The sequence below is a fragment of the Pristiophorus japonicus genome, chromosome 12 (genome assembly GCF_044704955.1).
Source record: "Pristiophorus japonicus isolate sPriJap1 chromosome 12, sPriJap1.hap1, whole genome shotgun sequence".
NCBI lineage: Eukaryota > Metazoa > Chordata > Chondrichthyes > Pristiophoridae > Pristiophorus > Pristiophorus japonicus.
The window spans coordinates 109,356,782-109,384,558 of record NC_091988.1 but is presented as its reverse complement, the minus strand read 5'-3'; the positions used below and the strand labels follow the sequence as shown (position 1 = coordinate 109,384,558).

The 27,777-nt window shown below is 49.6% G+C and overlaps 1 pseudogene; it reads right to left on the bottom strand.

Moving 5' to 3' along the window:
- Positions 1-25,998, bottom strand: part of LOC139277416 (zinc finger protein 420-like) — a 34,244-nt pseudogene extending 8,246 nt beyond the window's left edge.
- Between the last annotated feature and the right edge of the window lie 1,779 nt (positions 25,999-27,777).

Genomic DNA, 27,777 nt, shown 5'->3' with positions numbered 1-27,777 from the left:
TTGTTTGATGTTGTACCCAACCTCACTACTACTGTTTGGTGGTCTGTACACGACTCCCACTAGTGTTTTCTGCCCTTTGGTATTCCGCAGCTCCACCCATACAGATTCCACATCATCCAAGCTAATGTCCTTCCTTACTATTGCGTTAATTTACTCTTTAACCAGCAATGCTCCCCACCTCCTTTTCCTTTCTGCCTATCCTTCCTGAATGTTGAATACTCCTGGATGTTGGGTTCCCAGCCTTGATCACCCTGGAGCCATGTCTCCGTGATGCCAATTATATCATATTCGTTAATGCTGCCTGCGCAGTTAATTCGTCCACCTTATTACGAATACTCCTCGCACACCAGCAAGCTCGCAATAGGCAGAAGCTGTTCTCTTGCTCTGTGTGTGGGAAGGGATTCACTTGTTCATACAACCTCACTGCACACCAACCTGATCATGCTGCTGAGAGACCTTTTGAATGCTCTGACACTTTACAACCTGAAGAACCGATTACACACCAGCGAGTTCACACTGACGAGAGACCGTTCTGCTGCTTTCACTGCAGAAAGAGGTTCCAGCAGTCATTCCGCCTGGCTGAACACCAGCTCCTTCACACTCATGAGAGTCCATTCTGTTACATTTAGAATAACTCAACAAGACTGTACATATTCAGCTCAAACTGTTGTGACCTTGGTCTCTTTATTGTAACTCCAGAGTGAGGAGGCAGCATGGTAGTCTGCCTTTTATATCTGCTTGCCCAGGGTGGGCAGGTGACCCTTGGGTCTGCCACAGGTGCGCCTCCTGGTGGCAAGTCTTACACATTGGTAATGTTTACATACATCACATCATTCCCCCCAAAGTCTTATGTACAAGTTATTTACAAGTTGGTGCGATCCGGGGCCCTGCATTCCTGGGTTGATCGCCTGAGTTGAAGTCCTGACATGGATGAGTCTGTTGGATCATTGCTGCGCTGCGGTGTAACTGGTCTGATCGGACTGTCGGGCATGGTGGGTTCATTCTCGTGGTTGACCGCGAAGTCGATTGCTGGTTGGGTGTGTGTGGATGAATCAATGATGGTAATGTCCTCTTCAAACTGTTCCTGGTTGCCAGTGAACCGCAGTTTGGTCTGATCTGAGTCCTTTCTGCACGTTTGGCCATTCAAAAGTTTGACAACAAACACTCTATTCCCCTCCTTGGCAAACACAGTGCCAGCAACCCATTTGGGACCATGACCATAATTAAGAACAAACACAGGGTCACTAACCTCAATGTCGCATGATACAGCCGCGCGATCGTGGTACATGTTATGCCGGTGATGCCAAGTTTCTACATGATCATTGAGATCCGGGTGGACTAAGGTGAGCCTGGTTTTGAGTGGTCTCTTCATTAGCAATTCTGCAGGGGGGACCCCGGTGAGCGAGTGGGGTCACGTGCGGTAGCTGAGCAGAATCCGAGATAACCGGATTTGTAGGGAGCCGTACGTCACGCATTTCAAGCTCTGCTTGATGGTTTGGACTGCCCGTTCCGCTTGATCATTGGATGTGGGTTTATACAGCGCAGACATGACATGCTCGATGCCATTGCGGGTCATGAACTTGTTGAATTCCGAGCTGGTGAAGCATTGTCACTAACAAGGAAGTCAGGCAAACCATGGGTGGCGATCATGGCCCAGAGGCTTTCAATGGTGGCAGTGGACGTACATGACGACATTATTATACATTCAATCCATTTAGTGTAAGCATCCACTGCTACTAAGAACAGCTTTCCTAGAAAGGGGAGCGAAATCTACGTGGACCCTTGACCTCGGTTTGGAGGGCCATGACCACAGACTCAGTGGGGCCTCCCTTGGTGCATTGCTCAACGGTGAGCAAGTATTACATTGGTGTATGCATGACTCCAATTACGAGTCAATGCCGGGCCACCAAATGTGTGACCTGGTGATAGCCTTCATCATGACTATGTCTGGGTGGGTACTGTGAAGGTCGTGTATAAACGTTTCCCTGCCTTTTTTGGCAAAATTACATGATTTCCCCACAGGAGACAGTCCGAATGGATGGACATTTCATCCCTGCATCGGTGGAACGGCTTAATTTCGTCTTGTATTTACCCTGGGACCGCCGACCAGCTCCCATTGAGGACACAGCTTTTTACTAGTGATAGCACCCGGTCCTGGCTGGTCCAGATCCTAATCTGGCTAGCAATGATGGGTGATCCCTCGCTCTCAAAAGCATCCATTACAAGGAGCAAGTCTGCGGCGATAGGCAATGGTAGCCGACTGAGGGCATCTGCATAATTCTCAGTGCCTGGTCTGTGGCGGATTGTATAATCATACGCAGATAACATTAATGCCCATCTTTGGATGCGGGATGTAGCATTGGTGGCAATACCTTTGTTTTCTAAGAACAACGAAATGAACGGTTTGTGGTTGGTTTTGAGCTCGAACCGGAGCCCAAACAGGTATTGGTGCATTTTCTTAACCCCGTATATGCATGCTAATGCTTCTTTCTCAACCATACTGTAGGCACTTTCAGCCTTAGATAAGCTTCTGGACACATATGCAACCGGTTGCAGTTTGCCTGACTCAATGGCTTGCTGTAACACCATACGAAGATGCATCACAAGCTAGTACTAAATATTTACATGGGTCACACAATACAAGTAAATTGTTAGAACATAGCAGGTTTCTGGCCTTGTTAAGTTGTCGGGGAGGCGGAGCGGCAGCGTTGGGTTACCTATAAAAGGCCCAGCGTCATCCAGGAACCAGCAGGGAGTTCATGAGGCAGAGCGGCAGCGTTGGGTTACCTATAAAAGGCCCAGCGTCATCCAGGAGCCAGTGGGGAGTTCGTGAGGCGGAGCGGCAGCGTGGGGAGGCCGATAAAAGGCCAGTCATTGCAGCTGCAGCAGGGAGAGAAGGCAAAATAGAAATAGAAAGAAATCGAAGGGTGATGTCACAGCCAAAGGGGCAAGTGATTGGCTGGTGATTGGTGAGTAGCTTTTCTTTTCCTTTACCAATAGGTAACTTTTATCATTATTGTTGCCAAATTAAGTTAATCTAAGGGTTAAGTCATGGCAGGAGAGCTCGGACACGTGTCATGCTCCTCCTGTGCTATGTGGGAAGTCAGGGACGCTTCCAGTGTCCCTGATGACTACATGTGCAGGAGGTGTATCCGGCTGCAGCACCTGACAGACCGCATTGCGGCACTGGAGCTGCAGGTGGATTTACTCTGGAGCATCTGTGATGCTGAGGATGTCATGAATAGCATGTTTAGTGCGTTGGCCACACCGCAGGTGAAGGGTACACAGCCAGATATGGGATGGGTGACCAACAGGATGTGCAGTGGAAGGAAAGCAGTGCAGGGGTTCCCTGCGGTCATCCCCCTGCAAAACAGATGCATCGCTTTGGGTACTGTTGAGGGGGATGACTCATCAGGGGAGAGCAGCAGCAGCCAAGTTCATGGCACCGTGGGTGGCTCTGCTGCACAGGAGGGCAGGAAAAAGAGTGGGAGAGTTATAGTGATAGGGGATTCTATTTTATGGGGAACAGATAGGCGTTTCTGCAGCCGCAGTCGAGACTCCAGGATGGTATGTTGCCTCCCTGGTGCAAGGGTCAAGGATGTCTTGGAGCGGCTGCAGGACATTTTGAATGAGGAGGGTGAACAGCCAGTTGTCGTGGTGCATATAGGTACCAACGATATAGGTAAAAAACGGGATGAGGTCCTATAAGATGAATTTAGGGAGCTACGAGCTAAATTAAAAAGTAGGACCTCAGGTGTAGTAATCTCAGGATTGCTATCAGTGCCACGTGATAGTCAGAGTAGGAATCGCAGGATAGCTCAGATGAATACGTGGCTTGAGGAGTGGTGCAGAGGGGAGGGATTCAAATTCTTGGGACATTGGAACCGGTTCTGGGGGAAGTGGGACCAGTACAAACCGGACAGTCTGCACCTGGGCAGGACCGGAACCAATGTCCTAGGGGGAGTGTTTGCTAGTGCTGTTGGGGAGGGGTTAAACTGATATGGCAGGGGGATGGGAATCTATGCAGGGAGACAGAGGGAAGTAGAATGGGGGCAGAAGCAAAAGATAGAAAGAAGAAAAGTAAAAGTGGAGGGCAGAGAAACCCAAGGCAAACAGCAAAAAGGGCCACATTACAGCAAAATTCTAAAGGGACAAAGTGTGTTAAAAAGACAAGCCTGAAGGCTCTGTGCCTCAATGCGAGGAGTATTCGGAATAAGGTGGATGAATTAACTGCGCAGATAGTAGTTAACGGATATGATGTAATTGACATCACAGAGACATGGCTCCAGGGTGACCAAGGCTTGGAACTCAACATCCGGGGGTATTCAACATTCAGGATGGACAGACAGAAAGAAAAAGGAGGCGGGGTGGCATTGCTGCTTAAAGAGGAAATTAACACAATAGTAAGGAAGGACATTAGCTTGGATGATGTGGAATCGGTATGGGTGGAGCTATGGAATACCAAAGGGCAGAAAACGCTAGTGGGAGTTGTGTACGGACCACCAAACAGTAGTAGTGAGGTTGGCGACAGCATCAAACAAGAAATTACGGATGCGTGCAATAAAGGTACAGCAGTTATCATGGGCAACTTTAATCTACATATTGATTGGGCTAACCAAACTGGTAGCAATGTGGTGGAGGAGCATTTCCTGGAGTGTATTAGGGATGGTTTTCTAGACCAGTATGTCGAGGAACCAACTAGAGGGCTGGCCATTCCAGACTGTAATGAGAAAGGACTAATTAGCAATCTTGTTGTGCGAGGCCCCTTGGGGAAGAGTGACCTTAATATGGCAGAATTCTTTATTAAGATGGAGAATGACACAGTTAATTCAGAAACTAGGGTCCTGAACTTAAGGAAAGGTAACTTCAATGGTATGAGACGTGAATTGGCTCGAATAGACTGGCGAGTGATACTTAATGGGTTGACGGTGGATAGGCAATGGCAAACATTTAAAGATCACATGGATGAACTTCAACAATTGTACATTCCTGCCTGGAGTAAAAATAAAATGGGGAAGGTGGCTCAACCGTGGCTAACAAGGGAAATTAAGGATCATGTTAAATCGAAGGAAGAGGCATATAAATTGGCGAGAAAAAGCAGCAAACCTGAGGACTGGGAGAATTTTATAATTCAGCAGAGGAGGACAAAGGGTTTAATTAGGAGGGGGAAAATAGAGTATGAGAGGAAGCTTGCTGGGAAAACTGACTTCAAAAGCTTCTATAGATATGTGAAGAGAAACAGATTAGTGAAGACAAACGTAGGCCCCTTGCAGTCAGATTCAGTTGAATTTATAATGGGGAACAAAGAAATGGCGGACCAGTTGAACAAATACTTGAGTTCTGTCTTCACGAAGGAAGACACAAATAACCTTCCGGAAATACTAGGGGACCGAGGGTCTAGTGAGAAGGAGGAACTGAAGGAAATCCTTATTAGGCGGGAAAATGTGTTAGGGAAATTGATAAGATTGAAGGCTGATAAATCCCTGGGGCCTGATAGTCTGCATCCCAGCGTATTTAAGGAAGTGGCCCTAGAAATAGTGGATGCATTGGTGATCATTTTCCAACAGTCTATCGACTCTGGATCAGTTCTTATGGACTGGCGGGTAGCTAATGTAACACCACTTTTTAAGAAAGGAGGGAAGAGAGAAAACAGGTAATTATAGACCAGTTAGCCTGACATCAGTAGTGGGGGAAATGTTGGAATCAATTATTAAAGATGAATTAGCAGTGCACTTGGAAAGCAGTGACAGGATCGGTCCAAGTCAGCATGGATTTATGAAAGGGAAATCATGCTTGACAAATCGTCTCGAAGTTTTTGAGGATGTAACTGGTAGAGTGGACAAGGGAGAACCAGTGGATGTGGCGTATTTGGACTTTGAAAAGGCTTTTGACAAGGTCCCACACAAGAGATTGGTGTGCAAAATCAAAGCACATGGTATTGGGGGTAATGTACTGACGTGGATAGAGAACTGGTTGGCAGACAGGAAGCAGAGAGTCGGGATAAATGGGTCCTTTTCAGAATGGCAGGCAGTAACTAGTGGAGTGCAGCAGGGCTCAGTGCTGGGACCCCAGCTATTTATAATATACATCAATAAGTTAGATGAAGGAATTAAATGTAGTATCTCCAAATTTGCGGATGACACTAAACTGGGTGGCAGTGTGAGCTGTGAGGAAGATGCTAAGAGGCTGCAGGGTGACTTGGACAGGTTAGGTGAGTGGGCAAATGCATGGCAGATGCAGTATAATGTGGATAAATGTGAGGTTATCCACTTTGGTGGCAAAAACACGAAGGCAACATATTATCTGAATGGTGGCAGATTAGGAAAAGGGAGCTGCAACGAGACCTGGGTGTCATGGTACATCAGTCATTGAAAGTTGGCATGCAGGTACAGCAGGTGGTGAAGAAGGCAAATGGTATGTTGCTTTCATTGCTTGGGGATTTGAGTATAGGAGCAGGGAGATCTTACTGCAGTTGTACAGGGTCTTAGTGAGGCCTCACCTGAATATTGTGTTCAGTTTCGGTCTCCTAATCTGAGGAAGGACATTCTTGCTATTAAGGGAGTGCAGCGAAGGTTCACCAGACTGATTCCCGGGATGGCAGGACTGACATATGAGGAGAGACTGGATCAACTGGGCCTGTATTCACTAGAGTTTAGAAGGATGAGAGGAGATCGCATCGAAACAGTTACCAAAATAGTTGAGGAGCATTCTTGATGGCCTCTGTCTTGGAGTCCGTGGGTCTGATGCCATCCGCCGCAATCTTTCTCCCTAGAAATTTGACCTCTGGCACCAGGAAAACACACTTGGAGCGTTTCAGCCTGAGTCCCACTCTGTCCAGTCGCTTGAGAACCTCAGCCAGTGATCAAGATGTCGTCTTGGAACACCACGGTGCGGGGAACCGATTTCAGCAGACTCTCCATGTTCCTCTGGAAGATGGCCGCCACCGAGCGAATCCCAAAGGGGCATCTGTGGTATATGAACGATCCTCTGTGCGTATTGATGCACGTCAATTTTTTTGAAGCTTCAGCCAGCTCCTGTGTCATGTAGGCGGAGGTTAGGTCCAACTTGGTGGACGACTTCCCCCCTGCTTGTGTTGCAAACAGGTCATCCGCTTTGGGTAGTGGGTACTGGTCCTGTAACAAAACTCGGTTGATCGTTACCTTGTAGTCCCCACAGATTCTGACCGTCCCATCGCTCTTCAACACCGGAACAATTGGACTGGCCCACTTGTTGAACTCGACTGGTGATATGATCCCCTCTCGTTGAAGTCTGTCCAATTTGATCTCGACTTTCTTTCGCATCATATATGGAACCGTTCGGGCCTTATGCTGAACGGGTCGTGCATCAGGGACTAGATGGCTCTGCACTTTGGCGCCTGTGAAGTTGCCGATGCCTGGCTCGAATAACGATGGGAATTTGTTTAGCACTTGGGCGTACGAGGCGCCATCCTCCGAAAACAGTGCTCTGATGTTGTCCCAGTTCCATCGGATCTTTTCTAGCCAGCTTCTGCCGAACAGTGTTGGGCCATCGCCTGGTACAATCCATAGTGGTAAATTACGCACAGCTCCATCGTATAATACCTTCACTGCCGCACTGCCAATGACTGATATGAGCTCTTTGGTGTAAGTGTGCAGCTTGGTGTGGATCAGGCTTAGTTTTGACCTTTGTGTCTTGTTACCCCACAGTTTCTCAAAAGCCTTCTGGCTAATAATTGACTGACTCACCCCCATGTCCAATTCCATGGAAATTGGAATGCCGTTTAATTTGACTTACAACATTATCTGAGGTTTTTGGTGGTGAAGGTGTGTACCCCATACACTTCCTCTTCAGCCTCGGATTGAGTTGCCTCTCTCACTCATTCAGCGTGATCCGCGCCCAATCGGTCATCTTCTGCCGACTCTGCCACGTGGTGAGTCACTGCACATTTGCTGGAGGTGCCCCATTGTTCCACAGCCCTTGTACATGTAGTGCTTGAATCGACATTGATGGATTCGCATTTATGCCCCACGGCGGACTCTGAGTCATCCTAGGTCTGGCCTTTGCAGGCGTGTAGGCCCTGCCATGTACAGTTCTGCCTGCTGAAGGCGTTATTTTATGCATAGTACTTGCCGGTGAGTTCCGATGCTGGAATGATATCTGTTTAGTGTTATCATTCATGGACATTAAAGCCTGGGCTATCGTGATGGCCTTGCTTAGATCTAGGGATTCGGCAGACAGAAGTTTGCGAAGAATGACCTCGTAGCCGATTCCAAGCATGAAAAAGTTCCACAACACTTCCCCCAAAAATCCAGCAAATGCGCAAGGTCCCACAGGGCGTCTTAGGTCAGCGACATAGCTCGCCACGTCCTGGCCCTCAGAGCGGTGGTGCGTATAAAAGCGATACCTGGCCATCAAGATGCTCTCCTTCGGCTTGAGGCATTCCCGAACCAGCGTGCACAGCTCTTCATATGTCTTCTTCGTTGGTTTCGTCGGTGCTAGCAGATTTTTGATGAGGCCATATATCGTGGACCCGCAAACAGTGAGGAGAATCGCCCTGCGCTTGACCGCAGTTTCTTCGTTTTCCAGCTCGTTGACCACGAAGTACTGGTTAAGGCTTCCCAATCATCACCCTCAACAAATCTCTCAAGAATACCAACGGCAGCCATAACTGCATGAAAGTTCGTGATCTGTTAATCGTCGCCAATTGTTAATAGAATAACTCCAGAAGACTGTATATCTTGAGCTCAAACTGTTGTGACTTTGGTCTCTTTATTGTAACTCCAGAGTGAGGAGGCAGCATGGTAGTCTGCCTTTTATATCTGCTTGTCCAGTGTGTGCAGGTGACCCTTGGGTCTACCACAGGTGTGCCCCCTGGTGGCAAGTCTTACACACTGATAATGTTTACATGCATCACACATTCAGTTGCTCTCACTGTGGGGAGAAGTACACCCAGTCATTGCAACTCGTTGAACTCCAGCGAGTTCACACCAAGGAGGGACAGTTCAACTGCTCCGTGTGTGGGAAGGGATTCATTCGTTCATCTGACCTGGTGACACACAAGCGAGTGCACACTGGGGAGAGGCCGTTCACCTGCTCCATGTGTGGGAAGAGATTCACTTGTTCATCCGGCCTGGTGACACACTAGCGAGTTCACACGTTACTGCCAAAGTTGGATTCTGCTGTTATTGCTGCTGATAATCACATCCAGGACTGAAACATAGAAACATAGAAACATAGAAAATAGGTGCAGGAGTAGGCCATTCGGCCCTTCTAGCCTGCACCGCCATTCAATGAGTTCATGGCTGAACATTCAACTTCAGTACCCCATTCCTGCTTTCTCGCCATACCCCTTGATCCCCCTAGCAGTAAGGACCTCATCTAACTCCTTTTTGAATATATTTAGTGAATTGGCCTCAACAACTTTCTGTGGTAGAGAATTCCACAGGTTCACCACTCTCTGGGTGAAGAAGTTCCTCCGCATCTCGGTCCTAAATGGCTTACCCCTTATCCTTAGACTGTGACCCCTGGTTCTGGACTTCCCCAACATTGGGAACATTCTTCCTGCATCTAACCTGTCTAACCCCGTCAGAATTTTATATGTTTCTATGAGGTCCCCTCTCATTCTTCTGAACTCCAGTGAATACAAGCCCAGTTGATCCAGTCTTTCTTGATAGGTCAGTCCCGCCATCCCGGGAATCAGTCTGGTGAACCTTCGCTGCACTCCCTCAATAGCAAGAATGTCCTTCCTCAGGTTAGGAGACCAAAACTGTACACAATACTCCAGGTGTGGCCTCACCAATGCCCTGTACAACTGTAGCAACACCTCCCTGCCCCTGTACTCAAATCCCCTTGCTATGAAGGCCAACATGCCATTTGCTTTCTTAACCGCCTGCTGCACCTGCATGCCAACCACTACCCCCAATCCCATGTGCTCTAACTTTGCACATCAATCTCTTGTGTGGGACCTTGTCGAACACCTTGTTCATTCTGACAGTTGGGGTTTGTTTCTGGTGATGTTAATGACACAAATAACTGGGCTGGAGATTAATATTCTATATCAATGGCAAATAAATCAGCTTTGTTTCCAACACACAGTGTGTCGAGTAGTTGTGTACTGCAAGATAAGAGGAGACTAATTGATATCCTTCTCTAACTCGAGATAATTTAAGTTCTCAGACCTTCGGTTACTCTCATGGACAAGTTCAAGCTCCCCATATCTTCCAGAGTGCCTCCCCCAGCCCTGATATCAGCGAAAGTCTCGGTAACACGCCCAGGATCACGAAACAGAAAACCCAGTCTGTTAATCACTTTCACCTACTGGACTTAGCGTGTGCCCCACAGCATCTCTCTCACCTTCGATGTGTGAATAGAGCATCACGCCCGCAAACCTGGGTTCAATTTAAATTCACTCGGCAAATGTATTGAACAAAAGATGAACAAGTAACAGATGATGGCCCAATCTCCCAGCTCTATATTGCAGGCCGATGAGGCTCTTAAGGAGCCAGTGAGCTGCTGGACTGCTCTGCATTTTGCCTGAATGATAAACTGACTGAAGATTTGTCCCAGTGTAACCTTTGCTGTTGTGAAATGTTTGTGTCTTTGAATGAGCTTCGCATCCTTGCTCCTGTTGGCTGCAATTGTGTAGAAAAAGGATGTGTAAAGAGATGGTCTTTGTATGGAAAAGTAAAACCAGGAAACGGTATGTATGTGTGACAGTGACACAGCCTTGTGGTCACAGTCAGAACTGTTATATTCATAATAAAGTGCTGTAACTGAGTACTGTAGACGTGAGTAAGTGTGACCTTAGTTCCTTTATGCTACTGTGTAACAAAATTTGCAGATGACACAAAGATTAGTGGGAAAGCGAGTTGTGTAGAGGACACAGAGAGGCTGCAGAGAGATTTAGATAGGTTAAGCGAATGGGCTAAGGTTTGGCAGATGGAATACAATGTCGGAAAGTGTGAGGTCATCCACCTTGGGAAAAAAAATCAGTAAAAGGGAATATTATTTGAATGGGGAGAAATTACAACATGCTGCGGTGCAGAGAGACCTGGGGGTCCTTGTGCATGAAACTCTTTTAGAGTCTACCTATACAACATAAAACATTAAACCATGCCACCCGACCTGGATGACACACCAGACATTTACAAGGCCCCTTTTTTTTTTGTGTTTTTCTTTTTTTGTGTTTTTTTTTTGGGCACTAAAATCACCTTTTTTCCCCAGTGCCCCCTATAAAAGGGAAGGGGACACTAAAAACACCGGCAATTAAAACAAATTAAACTTTAAAACGTAGAATCAAATTAAAATTTGGTTGCCGGGCATGATGATGCACTCCAGTCCCTCCGGTACCCACCTCTCGCGGAAGGCCGCGAGCGTACCGGTGGACACCGCGTGCTCCATCTCCAAGGACACCCTGGACCGGATGTAAGAGCGGAAGAGAGGCAGGCAGTCAGGTTGAACGACCCCCTCGACCGCCCGCTGCCTGGACCGGCTGATGGCACCCTTGGCCGTGCCCAGGAGCAGTCCTACGAGGAGGCCTTCGGACCTACCCGCTCCCCTCCGCACAGGGTGCCCAAAGATCAGGAGAGTGGGACTGAAGTGCAGCCAGAATTTCAGGAGCAGCCCCTTCAAATAATGGAACAGGGGCTGCAACCTCGTGCACTCAATAAAAACATGGAACACGGACTCCTCCAGACCGCAGAAATTGCAGGCGGCCTGGGAGTCCGTGAACCGGCTTAAAAATTTGTTGCACAGCACTGCTCCGTGCACCACCCTCCAGGCCAAGTCCCCGATGAATAGTGAGAGGACCCCTGCGTAGAGTGCCCTCCATCGGGGACCCCCGCCTCCTCCGGATGGCAAGATGGTACGCCATGGCGTGTCCGGACGGCAGGCGAGGATGGCAAAGTTGAGAGTGTGCAGGAGCAGCCCGTACAAGAAACCCCTCCGCGCGGAACTGAAAGGCACGGAGGGGGTTTCCCCGAGGCGGCTCAAGTTGTGAGGCGCCGGCCCCCGAGGGAGGTTCCGGGGTTTGGCGCCGATGAGGAATTCCGTCCGGACGGGGGTCAGTTCGGACGGGATCTCCCCACGTGCTTGAGCCTCCTCGATGCACCTAATGGAGTCAGGGCCCAGAGCTGTTTTTAGCGACTCGATGGCATCGGCCGCGTGGTGGACGTCGGCAGAATTTAGGCGCCGCGCCAGCGTGTCTGGCGCCATCCAGCCCGCTCCTCCGCCATCGAGCAGGTCCCTGACCCTGGTCACCTCACCAGCCACAGCCCTCTCTTCCGACCGCCACAAAAAACCTCGGTCGTGGAGGTACGGATTCCCGAGCAGCGGCTCCTGCAGGACAGCCGCCACTCCAGCCGGCGGAGAGCTGCGCTTGGTGGAGACTTTGTTCCAGACCCTGATGAGTTCCCTGTAAAAGACAGGCAGCTCCCGGAGGGCGGTCCTGACACCCCCCAAGTTCACAAACAGGAGCTGCGTGTCGTAGTTGAGGTCGCGCTGCTGGCGGAAGAAATACGTCGCCAGAGCGCACCACCTAGGAGGGGGCTCGACGTAAAGGTATCTCTGCAGGGTCTGAAGACGGAAAGTCGCGAGCTGGGCGCTGACGCCCTCCTCAAGCGGGAGACTCAAGACCGCGGCAGAGACCCAGTGCTTCCTGTTGTTCCAGAAGAAGTCCACCAGCTTCTTCTGTATCTTGGCGACAAACGCAGGGGGAGGGGTCAAAGTGACCAGCCGGTACCACAACATTGCGGCCACCAGCTGGTTTATGACTAGCGCTCGACCCCTGTAGGACAGCACTCGGAGCAGTCCTGTCCAGCGCCCTAGGCGAGCGGTGACCTTGGCCTCCAGCTCCTGCCAGTTCGCCGGCCAGGCTCCCTCGTCGGGGCTAAGGTAGACTCCCAGATAGAGGAGATGGGTCGTGCTCCAGGCAAAAGGCCTGAGCTCCTCCGGCAGGGAGTCCACCCGCCACTGACCCACCAGGAGTCCGGAACATTTCTCCCAGTTGATCCTGGCGGAGGACGCGGCCGAGTAAATCTCCTGGCACTCACGCATCCTCCGCAGGTCAGCGGGATCCTCTACCGCGAGGAGCACGTCATCGGCGTAAGCCGAGAGGACGACCTCCACGCCCGGCCCTTGCAGAGCCAGTCCCGTCAACCTCGTCCGCAAGAGGCGCAGGAAAGGCTCCACGCAAACGGCGTATAACTAGCCGGACATGGGGCATCCCTGGCGCACCCCTCTCCTAAATCGAAGGGGTGCTGTCAAGGACCCATTAACCTTAATCAGACACTCTGCGGCGGCGTACAAAAGTCAGATCCGGGAGACGAAATGCGTCCCGAACCCGAAAGCGCGCAGAGTTCCGAGCAGATAGTCGTGATCCACCCTGTCGAACGCCTTCTCTTGGGAACAATGGATGAGGTCCCGGACTAGATGGATGTTATCGTGGATTGTCCGGCCCGGGACCGTGTAGGACTGGTCGGGTGGATCATGTGGTCCAGCACGGCACCAAGGCGAGCAGACATCGCCCTGGCGAAGATTTTGTAGTCCGTGCTGAGGAGGGAGACCGGGCGCCAGTTCTTAAGGAGGCGGAGATCGCCCTTCTTAGGCAGCAGGACGATGACTGCCCTGCGCCAAGAGAGGGGCATCTCCCCGGTCGCCAGAGTTTCCCCCAGGACCCGCGCGTAGTCGCTCCCCAGGACGTCCCAGAACGCCCTGTGGAACTCCACGGTCAGCCCGTCCAGCCCTGGGGATTTTCCCCTCGAGAGCCGGTCGAGGGCACCGGTCAGCTCCGCCAGGCTTAGTGGAGCTTCCAGATTTTCGGCGCCCTCCGGGCTGACCTTCGGCAGGTCCTCCCACAAAACTCTACGCGCTTCCTCGCTGGACGGATCCGGAGAGAACAGAGCCCCGTAATATTCACGGGCCCTGTTGTTGACGCCCTCCGGATCTGAGACGAGAGAGCCGTCGTCGGCCAGCAGCGTCAAGAGCTGCTTACGGACACTCTGCCTTTTTTCCAGCAAGTAGAAGAAGGGGGAGCTGCGGTCCAGATCCCGCAGGAACCGGATCCGCGACCTCACGAACGCGCCTTGGGACCCGACGAGCTGCAGGTCCTTCAACGCGGCCTTCTTCGCTTCGTACACCGTCCGCAGGGCTGGGTGCTGGACGACTTGACCGAGACGGGCTTCCAGGTCGAGCACCTCTTTTTCTAGGCGCCCGACTCTGGCCGCCCGCCTCTTGGTCGACCCCCTCGCGTACTCTTGACAGAAGATGCAGACGTGAGCCTTGCCCACGTCCCACCATAGCCTCAAGGAGGGGAAGCCCCCCTGCTTCCTTCTCCAGTCGGACTCCTTGTGCATGAATCCCAAAAAGTAAATTTGCAGGTGCAGCAGGTAATTGAAGGCGAATGGAATGTTGGCCTTCATTGCGAGAGGGATGGAGTACAAAAGCAGGGAGGTCCTGCCGCAACTGTACAGGGTATTGGTGAGGCCACACCTGGATTACTGCGTGCAGTTTTGGTCACCTTACTTAAGGAAGGATATACTAGCTTTGGAGGGGGCACAGAGACGATTCACTAGGCTGATTCCGGAGATGAGGGGGTTACCTTATGATGATAGATTGAGTAGACTGGGTCTTTACTCGTTGGAGTTCAGAAGGATGAGGGGTGATCTTGTAGAAACATTTAAAATAATGAAAGGGATAGACAAGATCGAGGCAGAGAGGTTGTTTCCACTGGTCGGGGAGACTAGAACTAGGGGGCACAGCCTCAAAATACGGGGGAGCCAATTTAAAACCGAGTTGAGAAGGAATTTCTTCTCCCAGAGGGTTGTGAATCTGAGGAATTCTCTGCCCAAGGAAGCAGTTGATGCTAGCTCATTGAATGTATTCAAGTCACAGATAGATAGATTTTTAACCAATAAGGGAATTAAGGGTTACGGGGAGCGGGTGGGTAAGTGGAGCTGAGTCCACGGACAGATCAGCCATGATCTTGTTGAATGGCGGAGCAGGCTCGAGGGGCTAGATGGCCTACTCCTGTTCCTAATTCTTATGTTCTTATGTTCCAGAGTGCCGGTACAGCATGGGAGGCCTGCTTATATACAGTGCTCCCAAGGGATGCTGGGATCCCTTGGGACTCCAACAGGTATGCCCTCTGGTGGCGGTATAATACTGGTTACCTAGGGTTGCATACATAACATCACTCCCTCCCAAAGTCAATAGTACACTTATTTACAGGGTGAGACGATCTGGGGCCTTTCGCTCCCTAGTCAATCGTCTCAGTATAAATGCAGGTGTCGGTGAGTTGGTTGGTTCTTCACTGGGCTGCTGTGCAGCTGGCCTTGCTGGGCTGCTGGGGATGGTGAGTTCAGCTTTGTGGTCAACCGTGATGTCGGTTGCCACTTGTGTGTGTGTTGGAGGGTCAAAGTTGGTGGTGTCCTCTTCGGGTTGCTCGTGGCTGTCTGTGAATTGCAGTTTGGCTTGGTCCAAATGCTTTCTGCACATTAGTCCATTTGAGAGTTTGACCTGAAACATCCTACTCCCTTCTTTGGCTATGACAGTGCCAGCAAGCCATTTTGGACCATGTCCATAGTCGAGTACAAATACAGGGTCATTGACTTCAATATCGCGTGACAAATTTGCGCGATCATGGCACATGCTTTGTTGATGCTGTCTACCCTCGACGTGATCGTGGAGATCAACGTGGACAAGAGAGCGTCTTGTTTTGAGCGCCCTTTTCATGAGCAGCTCGGCTGGGGGAACCCTGGTGAGCGAGTGGGGTCTTGTGCTGTAGCTGAGCAGCACTCGGGACAAGCAGGTCTGCAGGGAGCCTTCCGACATGCATTTCAAGCTTTGCTTGATGGTTTGGACTGCCCGTTCTGCCTGGCCGTTGGATGCGGGCTTGAATGGGGCAGATGTGACGTGCTTGATCTGATTGCAGGTCATGAATCCCTTGAATTCAGCACTGGTGAAGCACGGCCCATTGTCGCTGACAAGGACATCAGGCAGGCCATGCGTGGCAAACATGGTTCGTAGGCTTTCGATGGTGGCAGTGGACGTGCTTACAGACATTATTACACACTCAATCCATTTTAAATAAGCATCCACAACAACCAAAATCATTTTTCCTAAAAACGGGCCAGCAAAGTCAACATGGATCCTAGACCACGGTTTGGAGGTCCATGGCTACAAGCTTAGCGGTGCCTCCCTGGGTGCATTGCGCCGCTGAGAGCAAATGTTGCATTGGCGCACGCAAAACTCCAAATCTGAGTCGATGCCGGGCCACCACATGTGGGATCTGTCTACAGCTTTCATCATTACTATGTCTGGGTGGGTACTGTGTAGGTCGCGTATGAATGTTTCCCTGCCTTTCTTAGGCAAAACCACGCAATTACATCACAAAAGACAATCCGCCTGTATGGACATTTCGTCTTTGCGCCTGTGGAACGGCTTAATCGCCTCCTGAATCTCCGCTGGGACGCTGGACTAGCTCCCATGGAGGACACAGTTTTTTACAAGGGACAGTAGGGGATCCTGGCTGGTGACTTTTCGTTTTCAAATGTCCCCATCACCAAGAACAAGTCTGCAGGCTGTGCCATTTTTACCATGGTGGTAGGCAATGGTAGCCGACTGAGAGCATCAGCGCAGTTCTCTGTGCCTGGTCTGTGACGAATTACATAGTTGTATGCAGACAGCTTGAGCGCCCATTTTTGGATGCGAGCAGAGGCATTGGTATTAATGCCTTTGTTCTCTGAAACTAGCGATATGAGCGGTTTATGGTCAGTTTCTAACTCGAACTTAAGCCCAAACAGATACTGGTACTTTTTTTTTACCCCGTAAACGCATACCAGAGCTTCTTTTTCAATCATGCTGTCGGCTCTTTCAGCCTTGGACAAACTCCTGGTTACATAGGCGACCGGTTGCAATGTTCCCGATTCGTTTGCTTGTAACACACACCTGACCCTGTACAAAGACGCATCGCAAACTAGCACTAAACGTTTACATGGGTCATACAGAACAAGCATTTTGTTGGAACATAACAGATTTCTGGCTTTCTCAAAGGTAGCCTCTTGTGACTTCCCCCATACCCAGTCATCTCCCTTGCGCAGGTGCTTAACCCGAGTAGGAAATTACCAAAATAATTGAGTCGTCCCAGGAATGACTGCAGCTCCGTCACATTCTGGGGTCTCGGCACGTTCTTGATGGCCTCCGTCTTGGCGTCGGTAGGTCTGATGCCGTCTGCCGCGATTCTTCTTCCTAAGAACTCGACCTCTGGCACCAGGAAAACACACTTCGAGCATTTCAACCTGAGTCCCACATGATCTAGCCGACTTAGAACTTCTTCCAGGTTCTTCAAGTGTTCGATGGTTTCCTGACCTGTGATCAATGTCTTCCTGGAAAACCACAGTGCGTGGAACCAACTATAGCAGGCTCTCCATGTTCCTTTGAAAAACAGCCGCTGCCGATCAGATCCCAAACAGGCATCTGTTGTAGATGAACAGACCTTTGTACATGTTGATGCAGGTGAGGCCTTTCGAAGGTTCCGCCAGCTTCTGCGTCATGTAGGCCGAGGTCAGGTCTAACTTGGTGAACATCTCCTCCAGCCAGGGTCGCAAATAAGTCGTCTGCCTTGGGTAGCGGGTACTGGTCCTGCAGCGAAAAACGGTTAATCTTTACTTTATAGTCCCCACAAATTCTGACCGTGCTATCGCTCTTGAGAACCGGAACAATCGGACTGGCCCACTCGTTGAACTCAACCGGTGCGATGATGCCCTCTCATTGCAGCCTGTCCAGCTCGATCTCCACTTTCTCTCGCATCATATATGGCACCACCTATGCATTGTGGTGGATGGGTCATGTACCGGGAACCAAGTGGATCTGCACCTTCACCCTAGAGAAACATCCGATGCCTGGCTCAAACAATGACGGAAACTTGCTCAGAACCTGGGCCCATGAGGTGTTGTCGATGGATGAGAGCGCTCGAATGTCATCCCAGTTCCAGCGGATTTTCCCCAGCCAGCTTCTGCCGAACAGTGTGGGGCCATCTCCTGATACAATCCATACTGGGAGTTCGTGCAGTGCTCCATCATAGGAGACTTTTACTGCTGCGCTGCCAATTGCAGGGATCAGCTCTTCAGTGTAAGTTCTTAGCTTGGTATGAATGGGGCTAAGCTTGGGCCTGTGTGTCTTGTTGCACCACAGCCTGTCAAAGGCATTTTTGCTCATGATAGACTGACTCGCACCCGTGTCCAGTTCCATGGATACTGGAATTCTGTCCAGTTCGACTTTTAACATGATCGGTGGACATTTCGTGATGAAGGTGTATACCCTGTACACTTCTGCCTCCTCGGTTCGAGTCTCTAGTTCAGTTTGATCCGCCATGGATCGGTCTTCCTCTGCAATGTGGTGGTTTACAGGGTTTGCAACTCGTCTGCACATTCGCTGGAGGTGTCCCATTGTTCCACAGCCTTTGCACACATAGTGTTTGAAGCGGCATTGATGGGCTCAATGATCACCTCCGCAGCGCCAACAAGGTGTTAACTGCCTCGCATTAACGTTTGATGGCGGACTCTGGGTCATCTGCGGTCGTGCAGCTGCCGGCGTGTATGTTCTGCCATATGCATTCCTGCCTGAAAACGACGTTACTTTGTGTACAGTACTTGTCGAAACCTCTTTATGCTGCGAAATTTGTTTGGTGTTATCGCTGGTGGACATAAATACCTGTGCTATCGTTATGGCTTTGCTCAGGTTCGGTGTTTCAACAGTCAATAGTTTGCGAAGGATAATCTCATGGCCAATGCCAAGCACAAAAAAGTCTCTTAGCATTTGCTCCAGGAATCCATCGAATTTGCAATGTCTTAGTTCAGCAATGTATCTCGCCACTTCCTGGCCGTTGACAAGTGTAAAATCGATACCTTGCCATCAGAACACTCTCCTTCAGATTTAGATGCTCCCAGACCAGCGTACACAGTTCTTCATATGATTTTGTTGTTGGTTTCACCAGAGCAAGAAGATTCTTCATGAGGCCATAGGTTGTTGCCCCACAGACGGTGAGGAGGATCGCCCTTCATTTGGCAGCGTTCTCATCCCCTTCCAGCTCATTGGCCATGAAGTATTGGTCGAGGCGCTCCACGAAGGCTTCCCAATTGTCCCCTTCTGAGAATTTCTCCAAGATACCAACAGTTCTCTGCATTTTCGCGATATGATTCGTTATCTCGTCGCCAGTTGTTATGTTCGTAATAAAGTGGCGTAACTGAGTACTGTAGACGTGAGTAAGTGTGACCTTAGTTCCGTTATTCTACTCCAGAGTACGGGTACAGCATGGGAGGCCTGCTTATATATAGTGCTCCCAAGGGATGCTGGGATCCCTTGGGACTCCCAACAGGCACACCCTCAGGTGGCAGTATAATACTGGTTACATAGGGTTGCATACAAAACAAGAACGATGTTCAGATATCCTGGTCATGGTTTGAGCAGCGTCAGATCACGAATGTAGTAAACAAGTTGAATATAAATATCGCCAGTGCAGCCGCAGCTTGTTAGAAAGAACTGGGTCAAAGACAGCTCTGAATCCACTGCATTATCCGTTTTCTGGATAGGGTAACTATACTCTCTGTATTTGTGCAGTGCTGTTAATAAAGTAAGTGAAAGATAATCTGTTGTGTTGATTATCTGGTGTCTGAAACCACAAGATTCAATATTTAGAGACAAGAACAAGTAAACACATCACGGCCCAATAGTCCAGCTCTATATTCACAGGAGAAAGTCTGTTATCTAACTCCTTGAGAGGACAGAATAAACAATGATCCCAACTCTAAGAGCCCCTTGAAGCATTTATAAATATCTTTAAAATCTTGACATATCAATTGAAGTCATTGGGAGCCGAAAGAGGGGCTGGAGAGCAAAGTTGAAAGAGTTGGGGTGAGGGGGACTGGAGAGTAAGGGTGAAAGAGGAATTGGGGAGAGGGGGGGCTCACTGCCCACGAATAGACTCTGTTGAACTATAGTGGGTTTTATTTTCTCTTTACCATGTTTTCAGTTGTGTGTTTAACTGAAGTCAAGCGCGGGGCTGCAGTTACTGCAGGCCCTGGGTTGTTTCTGGTGAATGAATGTGACCTGTGTTAATGGGGAACAGATTTGTGTGGGATCATTCTGTGCTGAACACATTGCTGGGCAGCGCCTTTGCCCTCAGTCCCAGTGAAGAAGTGCTGTTGGAACACAAACCCGCCAGAGATTTAAACTCATGGGCAATCCCTCAGTGACGTCATTGTGGTGGGGGGAAAGATTCCTTCCGGTCTGTGCAGGGACCACTTACACTGAGACATAAAATCCTGGGACCGCTTACACTGAGACATAAAATTCTGGGACCGCTTACACTGAGACATAAAATCCTGGGACCGCTTACACTGAGACATAAAATCCTGGGACTGCTTACACTGAGACATAAAATCCTGGGACCGCTTACACTGAGACATAAAATCCTGGGACCGCTTATACTGAGACATCAAATCCTGGGACCGCTTACACTGAGACATAAAATCCTGGGACCGCTTACACTGAGACATAAAATCCTGGGACCGCTTACACTGAGACATAAAATCCTGGGACCGCTTACAGTGAGACATAAAATCCTGGGACCGCTTACACTGAGACATAAAATCCTGGGACCGCTTACACTGAGACATAAAATCGTGGAACCACTTACACTGAGACATAAAATCCTGGGACCGCTTACACTGAGACACAAAATCCTGGGACCGCTTACACTGAGACATAAAATCCTGGGACCGCTTACACTGAGACATAAAATCCTGGGACCGCTTACACTGAGACATAAAATCCTGGGACCACTTACACTGAGACACCAAATCCAGGGACCACTTACACTGAGACTTTAATTGGGAATCAGAGAGCCTCAGTGTGGGGGATGGTCATGGTGGTGAATCGAGCCTCAGTGAGGGCGAAAGGCGGGTAATGGATGAAGATATGACGGTGGAATCAGATGGTGATTGGTGGGGCCTGGTGAAGGGTTCAGGCAGGCTGATGATTGGATGTAACCAGCGCAACACCTGGATCTGCCTGTTCTTGTCCCCAAATCCCAAAGTCTAATGTCCCTGATGTCTTTTCCGTGAGAAATGTCAAGATGTGAAAGGGAGCAAATCAGACTTGGTCAGAAAGAATGTTCCTTGAATGAACAATCCCTGAGACTGTTTTGTGACTCATCTGCGAGTGGTTTAAAAACATGAAATGAATATCGACACATCTAGTGACATTATGTTGGCAATGGTGGTTTCTATCTCTAACCCCTAACCTGTAAACATAACCACAAACCTCTAATCCTACCTCATAACCCCAATCCTACCTCCTGACCTTACCCAATAACCCGTAACCACAGCTACAAACCCCTAAGTGTAACACTGGCCCAGAACCCCAAGACGCCGACCATTAACCCTAAATCGTTTGGTGTCAATAGTTATTGTGATGTCACTGATGATGCAGGTTGATTGTGTTGTCAATATTCCGAACTGCAGGGGAAAGGTCACCAAAGAAGCTTGAAAGAACTGGCAGGGAGATGGTTTATTTGAAGAGTAAAGGTTACAGAGTAAAACACGCAGATTGCCAGGAGAAGGAACGGCTCTATTTTTCCCCTCTTCTTGCACTTTTCCTCCCCACTGCGGAGGCCCAGAGATAATGCTTACCAGGTGTGAGCAGCAGAGAATGTTAGCTGCTTGTGGTTTATCGCTAATCACTGAGGCTGAGAGTTGTGGGTGTAAACAGATCAGGAGTACAGGAAGTCAAACAAGGTGCATTCCTGGCCAGAATGGTCGCTGGCTCAGTCTCAGGCCCATTCTGACTTTGTGTCCTTTCTGTTAGGACTCAACCTTCTCATATTCAACACATATTCCAGGGCAATATGACAGAAATGTTTAAAATGATGAAAGATGGAATGGGGTAGTAGGCTGTTTCTAGTGGTTGAGGGATCAAGACAAGGTCCCACAGATATATGATTAAATGTAGGAGATTTTGAACAGTGATCAAGTGAAACTTCTTTACACAGGAGAGTTGTGAGGCTGTGGAATTCACTTCCAGGGTCAGTGGTTGGTGACAAGGGGTCCTCGTGTTTTTCTCCAAGACAGGCTCAGCCCAGTCATTTGCTCCAAATGTTGATGCAATGGTTCAAGCTCAGAGGAAAAATGTTCACACACATATCAGAGAAATACAGGTACAAAATCAAATCAATTCTCTCGTTCACATACCAGATGGGCAGATACAGAATAAATCCTACGCTCACATAGCAGGAACTGACAGGTAGTCAAAAACAAACAAGCAAATAGCAGGAACTAAGAAGTGCAGATTAAACCCAGACTAACATACCAGAAACTGAGAGGCACAGATTAAACCCACACACATACCTTAATCTGACAGTAACAGAAAAAGACACACTCTCTCATATCAGAGACTGAGAGATACAGTATAAACCCATATTCATATATCATAGACAGAGTCAGAGTGAAATACATTATCACATAGCAGAAACTGAAACATAGAGTAAAATCCAGTCACATCTCAGACACGGACACGTACCAAGTGAAATGCACACGTACGTGGGATTGTGGGAGGTATGATCCCTTTGGCCTGCTCCGCATTCAGTAATATCACGGCCGAGTATCAACATCAACTCTAGTTTCACAGGCCAGCAATTGACAGGTACAGATTAAACCCCACACTCACATACGAGAGCGGGCAGGGAAATGGAGCTGAGTCCATGATCAGATCAGCCACGATCGTATTAAATGGCAGAGCAGGCTCGAGGGGCCAAATGGCCGACTCCTGCTCCTATTTCTGATGTTCTAGGTGCCAGGGTTCGGGAGCAGCAGCAGCAGTAAATAAAATCTAACTGTAAATACCGATATAGTTTATCTTCACTTATTCCTAATTTAATAACTTTTACTGAATGTGGCCCACACCAAGTGTCAGGATATCGGATCAGGCCCACCATGGAAAATGTGATTGACACCCCTGAGGTAGACAATGTCAACCGGATTCCCCTCATCCACCAACCGAGCAACTTCTTCACAAACACAAGCTCGTTTGTAAGACGCGATCTTCTTTTCCGGAAGCCGTGTATTTCTAATGGCCCCGTCCTTTTCCCTGTGATCATAAACAGCATCTCTTGGGATCCCTTTAAGCACCTTCCTTGTGTTCAAGGTCACGCTGATTGGCCTGTAGTTCCCTGGCTCTGATTTGTCCCCGATTTGGAAAATGGGAACTGAGTGAGCTGCCTTCCAATCTCAGGGAACAATCCCTGACTATCGAGCTGTTGAAGATACGGGCAAGGGGCTCACAGAGCACCCGTCTCATCTCTTTACACACCCTTGGCTGGATATCATCTGGGCCTGGAGCGCCAGCTAATTTCAGGTAATCTATTTTATCCAAGATGATAATCCCTTTCTATTTGAATATTTATAGTTATTGTCGACAACGCATCCCATAGCTGGAATCTGAACATCATCCACAGGAGTGTAGACTGATGTGAAATAGTCCTCGAGCAACTCTGTCACAGCCTGGGAATCTGATTCAATCTGTCCTGAACTTTTCAGTGGCCCGAAACCATCTTTAACGGTCTTCTGACTTATGACGTAGCTGGAAAAGCTTTTGCTGTTATTGCCACAATTGTGCACCATCTTCAATTCCAAAGGTCTGTTAGCTTCTCTAATGGCTGCTTTTGTCTCCCTCAGTTGTGGGTTATATTTGTCCCTATTCTCCTATAAACTGAATTCATCTTGTTCTTAACTGGGTTCAACATAAGACAGTTCGGGGAGTCAGGAATCACTCACCCCTCGACCTACACTGGCCGGTACCTCAGTCAGGATTCCTCTGGTTCCTCGCCATATATTTGTCAGGATACCGAAACCCAGCTTTCTTACAGTCCACTCCTGAGCCTACAACCTTCAGCGGGGTCAGTGGTGGAGTTCCGCAACGGGAGTGATCCCAGAGTAACTGTCGGATTCGCACTCTGTGTATTTTTAGTTATCCTGGTGTTTAACACACAAACATCAATAAAACAGGGAATTCCTGGGAACACGCTGCAGGTCCTTCTTTATCTGGAGTTCGAATGTCTGTGGTATAATTATACCAGCAGTTAACGGGCTCCTGTGAATTCTGTCTGCTATTTTAATGTAGACTTTAATATTCAGTTTCAGTTAACGCCTGCCTTAAAATGATAGACTGCGACTGTCACATAAACACAATAAACCGTAGAAATGTTGAGGCACATTTCATACACACCTCAAGATTAACCCATACGGGGACTTTGCTGTTGTTGAAGAGACATGAGAAAGACCAATGTGCCATTTGCCCCTCTCAGTGTGGCCCTAAAAGACTGTGTCCGGCAGAAGTTCTGTTCCCCCCCCAATACAATCTTCCACCAGATTGTCCTCTCTGAGCTCCAGCCAGGTAATGCTAAACACTCAGTGGGTGGAAAAGACAAAAATCTATAACATTGTGTTTAAAACAAAGCTGATTTATTTGACATGTATCCAGAATATTAAACTCCAGCCCAGTTATAGGGGTTAATAACATCAGCAGAAACAAACCCCAACTGTCAGAATGAACTTGGCTCAGTCCTGGATGTGATTAACAGCAGCAATAACAGCAGAATCCAACCCCTTGCAGTCACTTGTGAATTCGCTGGTGTGTCACCAGGTTAGATGAACGTGTGAATCCTTTCTCACACACAGAGCAAGTGAACGGCCTCTCCCCAGTGTGAAGTCGCTGATGTGCCAGCAGGCTGGATCTTTGAGTGAATCCCTTCCCACACACAGAGCAGGTGAACGGCCGCTCCCCAGTATGAACTCGCTGGTGTGTCAACAGATGGGATGAATGGGTGAATCCCTTCCCACACACAGAGCAGGTGAATGGCCTCTCCCCAGTGTGAACTCGCTGGTGTTCCACCAGACTGGATGACTGAGTGAATCTCTTCTCACACACAGAGCAGGTGAATGGTCTCTCCCCAGTGTGAACTCTCTGGTGTTTCTGCAGAGTGGATGACTGAGTGAATCTCTTCTCACACACACAGCAGATAAACGGCCTCTCCCCAGTATGAGTGCGTTGGTGTGTCAGAACTTCACTTCTGCTTTTAAAACACTTCTCACACTCAGAACATTTAAAGGGTCTCTCCTCAGTGTGAACTCGCTGGTGTGTCAGCATGGTGGATAATTGAGCGAATCCCTTCCCACACACAGAGCAGTGGAACGGCCTCTCCCCAGTGTGGACTCGCATGTGCGTGTGGAGCTTGGATAACTCAGTGAATCCCTTCCCACACATGGAGCAGGTGAATGGCCTCTCCCCAGTGTGAATTCGCCGATGAATTTCCAGCTGGGATGGGTAATTGAATCCCTTCCCACAGTCCCCACATTTACATGGCTTCTCCCCGGTGTGACTGCGTTGATGAGTTTCCAGCTCGGATGGATAATTGAATCCCTTCCCACAGTCTCCACATTCCCACGGTTTCTCCGTGGTGCGGGTGTCCTTGTGTCTCTCCAGGTTGGACGATCAGTCGAAGCCGCGTCCACACACACAACACGTGTACGGTTTCTCCCCGCTGTGAATGGTGATGTTTTCAGGCTGTGTAACTGGTTAAAGCTCTTTCCACAGTCAGTGCACTGGATCACTCTCACTCGGGTGTGTGTGTGTCTCGGGCCTTCTCCAGTCACACTGATGTTTGAAATTGTTAAGACACCCCCTGTGTGCAGAGCGAGCATACAATCAATGAGTCAATGATATTCTCTCCTTTTCAATGGGACCTTGAAGCCCCGCCCACTCTTTGTTCCAGCAACAATGACGCAGCGCATGCGCCGTGACCCCGCCCTATCCAAGATGGCGGCCGGGCCTGTCCCCGCGAGACAAACACGGGGCCTGCGGGCTCTCACTCGGGGTCTGAGGCCTACACCGGGTGTTTATAAAGATTCCTGGCCCACCCGCCGGTCCAGTTCCTCCCCACCGCCCACAATCTCCGACCACCTCCCGGAGCCGCTTGTCCGACCAAAGTCTGTCTCCACCGCCCGCGCATGCTCAGACAGTGAAGGAGAGCCGGGCTCGGCCCCGCCCCCTGAGTGCCGCAAGCCCCGCCTCACACACACTCCGATTGGTTGGAGGACCAACCGCCCGCTCGGTCCTCCAGCCCCGCCCCCGCTCTCCCTATTGGTCGGGAGCTGTCGTCAGTCAACCGGGCAGTGTGAGCTGAGCATGCGCGGTGGGGCGGGGCCGCGGGTGAAGGACGGGCGGAGGGAGCGGGTTAATAAACCCCGGGGGGACGCAGGCTTCACACACACCGAGTGCGGCCTAGGCCCCACAGCAAAATCAGCATTATCCGCTTCACACACACCCGCTGTGGGCCTCCGGCCTTTGCCCCGAGCGGGGCCCCCGGGGGAGGTTCAGCTGCGGGGCTTTCTCCCGGTGCCAGGCCCGGGGAGCGGCCGCCATCTTGCTGGGGCAGCAGGGCGCATGCGCGGCCTTTCCCTGGCCCAGGAACCAGGAGGAGAGAATGTTGTGAGTTTCTATCCTGGGCTCACAGTCAGGGCTTTTGTCAACTCTTTTTCCAGGCTGTGAAAGAAGGGGGGCAGCATTTACAGGCCGCAAACTCACAGCCTTCACATCCACATCACACACACTCCATTCAGCAGGGACCCAATATCAGCGGCCTTTCAATGTGGAAGGAGAAATGTTTGTTCTGTCTGTGCGGAAAGATTTCAAACATCAGTGTGACTGGAGAAGGCCCGAGACACACACACCCGAGTGAGAGTGTTCCAGCGCACTGACTGGAAAGAGCTTTAACCAGTTACAAGCCTGAAAAGTGGTGTAAAAAGGTCAGATTTCCAGCATCCGCAGTAATTTTCTGTTGTTTGATTGACCGTGTTGCTCATAGAACGGAGTCCGGAAACACAGAAGGAACAATTCAGAGCTGTTTTGCATTGTGGTGGGTGCTGGATGCGGAAGTCGGTCCCTGACCTGTCTGGGTCTGTTTGTTGCGTCAGTTTGAGCTGTAGTGGAGATGGAACAGAAGCTGCTGGATTAAATCCCCCGAGTACTTTTGAAACATAGAAAATAGGTGCAGGAGTAGGCCATTCGGCCCTTCGAGCCTGCACCGCCATTCAATAAGATCATGGCTGATCATGCAACTTCAGTACCCCATTCCTGCTTTCTCTCCATACCCCTTGATCCCTTTAGCCGTATGGGCCACATTTAACTCCCTTTTGAATATATCGAACGAACTGGCCTCAACAACTTTTTGTGGTAGAGAATGCCACAGGTTCACAATTCTCTGACTGAAGAAGTTTCTCCTCATCTCGGTCCTCGATGGCTTACCCCTTATCCTAAGACTGTGTCCCCTGGTTCTGGACTTCCCCAATATCAGGAACATTCTTCCTGCATCTAACCTGTCCAGTCCCATCCGAATTTTATATGTTTCTATGAGATCCCCTCATTCTTCTAAATTCCAATGAATATAAGTCTAGTCGATCCAGTCTTTCTTCATATGTCAGTCCTGCCATCCCGGGAATCAGTCTGGTGCACCTTCACTGTACTCCCTCAGATTAGGAGATGAAAATTGCACACAATACTCAAGGTGTGGTCTCATCAAGACCCTGTACAACTGCAGTAAGACCTCCCTGCTCCTATACTCAAATCCCCTCGCTCTGAAGGCCAGCATGCCATTTGCTTTCTTTACTGCCTGCTATACCTGCATGCCTACTGTTGTGTATCTGTAAAGCATGCACTCCCATGTTCCGCCACCAGGGAGTGCATCCCCTG